Raw genomic sequence first — 5,617 nt, 5'->3', positions numbered from 1 at the left:
GGAAACTGGGGTGGTAGAAGGGGGCAACAACAGTGCGTGATGGAGAAAACATTAGCTTGCATGCCTCCGTGTCGGACCTCGGGCATTAGATCTCCCCACACAATTAGTTCTGGGCCGTCCAAAACTTCGACAGGAAGTTTCCTGTAGAAATATAGAACTTCCTGTAGAAAGTCCTGTAGCTTCCCGTAGAAGGCTAAACTGTGATCAAATCATGCCCAGACCTTGGAAGAGATGAGTCTTTCTAGAGGGAGTGCTTGTGAGGTCACCTGGTAGCATAGTAGGGACCCTTGTCTTTGAGTTGAGTGCCTTTTTCCTGCATGGAATACCTGCAACCTGCATGCATTGCGACATTGTGAACTTGCTTTCCCTGTTTTTTTTTGTTTGTTTCCTTTTTTTTTTTCTCTTTTTTTTTTTCTTTGAAAGACAGCAGGGGCGCCCCCATGAGGTTTTCACCTTTACCATCTACCTTGAGCACCTCAGAGAGGTTTTCACTCAAGGGTCTTTTTCAATCATTTTCAGAAAGACAGCAGGGATGCGTCAATAAGGTTTTCACCCCTACCATCTGCCTTGGGAGCCTCAGAAAGGTTTTCACCCAAGGATCTTTATTTTTTTTTTTTTTTTTTTTTTTTTTTTAAGATCTTCAGGGTATGCCCAAAACAGAGGCAGAACCCTTCTCTATGACCAGCACTGATTTTTCCACAGTTTTGATGAATTCTTGCCTTGACAGAGGTTTTCTGTAGATCTTTAGGCGATGCCCATTGACAAGCATAGGGATGGCCTCCTCATCAATGGTCTGAATAAGAACAGATCCATTTTCATTACATTTTTCCACTGCATATGGTCCCAGCCATCTGGTTCTCAGCTTCCCCTTGAAATCCTTATGCCTGGAATCATACAACAGCGCCCAATCTCCCGGCTGAAATTGCTTGTCATTGAGGTGTTGGTCATGCCACACCTTCCTTTGAAGTTGAACCACTTCTGAGTGGAGAAGGCCCTGCATTCGGTGCTCGTCCAATCCATTCAGCTGCAATAACCTTTCTTGTTGGGCATGGCTGAGATCCAGGTCCAGCTGAGCTGCCATCCTCAAGGTGTTGTATTCAAACTCAATTGACAGCAAAGCTTTCTTCCCATAGACCAACTCATAAGGTGTGAAGCCGGTTGTGGTCTTCCAAGTGGTGTTGTAAGCCCATGTGGCCTCAACTAGGTGATCTGCCCAATCTTTCCTGCTGCTGCTCACCACCTTAGTCAAAATCACTTCCAATGCTCTATTGGTGACTTCCACTTGCCAATTTGCTTGAGGATGATAGGGGGTGGAAGTCCTATGCTTGATTTTGTGATGAGTGAGTAGGTCTTCAATTAAGTTGGAGGTGAACTGGCTTCCTTGATCGGTGACTAGCTCTCTTGGGTAGCCAAATTTGTAGAAGATGTTTTCTCTTAAGAACTCGGCCACCTTTTCTTCTGTCGCTGCTTTGATTGCCTTGGTTTCTGTGCACTTTGTCAGGTAGTCTGTGCACACAATCATGTAAGACCTTTGTCTCAAAGGAGGATTGATCGGACCCACAAAATCCATACCCCACTTCTCAAATGGCTCAAGAGTCACTTGAGGTTGGAGAGGCATTTCGTCCCTTGGAGTCGGTTTCCCCATCCTTTGGCATCAGTCACATTGGCTGATATACCTTCTGACATCTTGATGAAGCGTGGGCCAATAGTAGCCTGCCGGATTTTGAAGGCAGTCCTTTTGGCTGCAAAATGTCCTCTACAAGGCTCGTCATGACAGGTCAGGAGGATATCAAAGACTTCCTCCTCCCTTACACAACGCCTTAAGATCTGATCAGGGCCAAGCTTGAACAGGTTGCCCCCGATCCAAGTGAATGAGGCACTCTTCCATATGATCCTGCTCTTCTCTCTTGAGGATAGGTGCGGAGGAAACTGTGTTGAGACAAGGTAGTTTGCTATATCAGCAAACCATGGAGAGAGTATTGAGATAGCAAACAGATGTTCATTTGGCATCTGGTCATCCATTGTTCCATCCTCTCCTGCAGGTAAATCCAATCTAGACAAAAAGTCAGCAACAACATTTTCTTTACTTGGTTTGTCAACGATAGTCAAATCAAATTGTTGCAACAAAAGTAACCATCTAATAATACGAGCATTCACATCTGGTTTATTCATTAAATATCTAATTGCAGCATGATCAGTATGTACAAATGTTTGATATCTAGTGATATAATGTTGGAATTTGTTCAGTGCATGGACCACAGCCAAGAATTCTTTCTCAGTTACAGTGTAATTCAGTTCTGCCTTGGATAAGTTTTTGCTGACAAAGTATATGGCGTATGGAAGTTTTTGTTCAACTTGTCCTAAGGCTGCTCCTATGGCTTTGTTCGAGGCATCAGTGTGGATGTGGAAAGGTAGGGCCTAGTTTGGACCTCTCAAGATTGGGACAGACACCAACTTGTCCTTTAATTCATTCAGAGCCTTCTGACAATCGTCAGTCCACTTAAACTCAACATCTTTTGCCAAGAGGCTAAACAATGGCGAGGCTAGCTTGCTGAAGTCTTTAATGAATCTCCTATAATACCTCGCTAATCCTAAAAAACTTCGAACATCTCTTACCTTCTGAGGAGGTGGAACCTTCTTGATGAGAGCAATTTTGTTAGGATCCACCTGTAACCCTTGGACAGAAATGGTATGGCCTAGCACGGTCCCTTCAGTCATCAAGAATTCACACTTTTCAGGACTAAGGGACAGGTTCATCTCAATGCACTTGGTTAGGACTTTTCCCAGATTGGATAATGCTTCCTAGAAGTTGGACCCATAAGGAGTGAAGTCATCCATATAGATTTCCACCGAATCATGGACCAGCTCAGAAAAGATGCTCAAGACGGCTCTCTGGAAGGTGGCAGGAGCATTGCATAGTCCAAAGGGAAGAACTCGGTAAGCAAAGGTACCCCAAGGACAAGTGAAGGTGGTCTTATCTTGGTCTTCCGGGCTAATTTGGATCTGGTTATACCTGCTAAACCCATCCAGGAAAGAGAAAAACTTCTTTCCTGCCAGTCCATCCAACACTTGATCTATGAAGGGTAGAGGAAAATGGTCTTTCTTGGTGGCCTTGTTCAGTTCTCGGTAGTCCACACAGATTCTCCACTTCCCATTTTTCTTGGGAACCAACACCAAAGGGGACACCCATTCGCTATCTGAGATGGGGTAAATGAATCCGGGATCCAACAGTTTTTGTAATTCCTCCTTGACGATGTCCTTAAGGGCTGGATTCATTCTCCTTTGGGGTTGCCTAACCAGTTTACAGTCCTCTTTGATGTAGATGTGATGGGTACAGACCAAAGGATGGACTCCTTTCATCTCCTTATAGCTCCAAGCAAAAGCGTCTAGATGACTGGCCAACAGACTACACAGCTCCTTTTCTTGGGAAGGAGATAGGAAGGAGCTAATCTTTAACGTTTTCTCAAGGCCGAAATCCACATTTTTGACTCTGGGAGTGACAGGGTTGGTCACACAAAGGTCCACTAAGGTGCTGGCTTGGGCATCCTCCACCAATTCCTCTAAGGACAATGCACTGGGAGGTGGAGTTTGGATCATGGTCTCAATCAAATCATCCTCGGTTGGGAGGCCTCCCCTAGTGGTGTCTAGGGTGCACAAAGGTGCTGAGTACACCTCATCCTCTTCTCCTTCCTCCAACCAAAGTGGTAAGTCATGCTCTAATAAGGGTTGGGCAGGAGGGTACAGGACTAGCTGCTTGGACATAGGACCATTTTTGATGGTCATGTTTCCTGCACGACAGCTTATGTAAGCATCTACAGTGGCTAACCAAGGCCTTCCCAAAATAAGAGGGTATCCAGTAAGCTTTGCCTTTGGTTGCAGAACCAAAAAGTCTGCAGGGTACTCCCAAGAGTCAACAGAGACCAAGACATCCTCTACAATCCCTTTGGGAGTCACAGTGGAGCGATCTGCTAGTTGTAGGACTGTCGAGGTCTTTCTCAGGGAACCCTGAAGGTTGAGTTTGAGCATGGTATCTCTGGTCATCACATTAATGGCAGCCCCCAGATCAATCAATGTGTGAGGTATGATGGTGCCATTGATGTGGACATCCACTACAGTACTCCCAGGATCCAGATAGTTTGGGCAGATGGCCTGCCCCAACATAAGATCAGACAGTTGTCCTCTGACATTGATGGTTGAAGCATCTCTTTTTTGCCTGCCTGGGTGTCTGAAACACTTTTTCTTAACCAGTTTGTTGTATATCGGTACATCTTTGATGGCTTGGAGAAGTGGTGTAGAGTCTCTACTTTACACCTTATCATCCATCATTACCTGCTGTTTTCATCACTTTCCTCTCTCTTTTACCTCATTTTCCACCCAGATCATTACATTAGTTGTCATTTAGCATGATCAAGTGAGCTTTGCTAATGGGTGACTGTTGTGTTTAGTTTTTGACATTTTTGCAGAGATTCCGCAGCTGTCTGGCGATTCCGCAGCCATTCAGCGATTCCGCAGCCAGCTGATGATCCTGCAGCAATTTTGTTGATTTCAAGGTTACACGTGTCATTTCTCAGAACGAGCCACATGGGCATGCTGCAATATATGTGCTCGAGGTTCCTGTGCCATCAGTTCAGCCAGCCACGTCACTTGTACCTCCGGTCAAAGGGGGTCAAGTTTCGGTCAAATAAAGGCAGCTTAACGCTGATGCATAAGCTGTTAGGATACGTCGGTGGAAAAGGTGACTTGTCCATGTTTTATGAGCCGTGGGGGACATGATCCAATGTTAGATTCATTGCCCACAACGACCAGGACCTCCAGTTCGACCATGAACCTTATGACGTGTTTACTGCACTTTAATTACGCATGAACTTCTATTAATTTTCTGTTGATTAGCTGTACGTATTAGGCTACCTTGCAGGTGTCTATATATACTTGCGTCTGCGTACGCTTATGTTAACTTTTGAGCTGTTATAGTTTATGTCTTTGTGAGAATTTTAGTACGCTTTTGAAACTCTGTTTTATAGTGCTGTTCCAGCCCCTTTGACTATGTATTTTCTGCATATAAAGTAATGGAAACAGTGTTGTTTTGAAGTTCTACATCATCTGAGCTTTCTGTGGGTTGTTTGGATAGAGGGCCCCTGTCCATGACTGCCCGTGTATAAGTATTTTATGTTCATACTTCTGCAATTTCTTTATTTTACTTACAGCATTTCCTTTTCTTGAGTTATGTACAGCTTAATTTCTTTTCATTGCTGCAGCCTTTATTTTCACTGATCAGCTTTGTTTCTTTGCAGGTTTTGACCCGGGATTAAGTGTTTTGTATTTGCTTTAATATCTGATGGTAGTTGCAGTTGTCTTATTTATAATGCTGCCCTTTTTACTTTGTTTTCTAGATTAGTCTTTAAGCTTAGTTTTACAAGTTGGATGCTAACAAATTTATGTTCTCTTTATCATAAATGATTTATCTTTCAGAGAACAGAACACTAATTGATTGCGGCTTGTTTTTAAACAGATTTGGCTTGTAGCACTAATACTTTTTCCTCTTGTTACTCATAATCACATATGTAAGAATTAATATGATAGAAAAGGCTTAATAGTGTTATAATTCGTCACTTAGAGT

Source organism: Pinus tabuliformis, chromosome 1_1 (assembly GCF_031772625.1).
Source record: "Pinus tabuliformis cultivar Carrire ecotype Pingquan chromosome 1_1, CPIR1, whole genome shotgun sequence".
NCBI classification, from domain to species: domain Eukaryota; kingdom Viridiplantae; phylum Streptophyta; class Pinopsida; order Pinales; family Pinaceae; genus Pinus; species Pinus tabuliformis.
The sequence above is the reverse complement of the archived record's forward strand: the minus strand, read 5'-3'. Positions refer to the sequence as shown.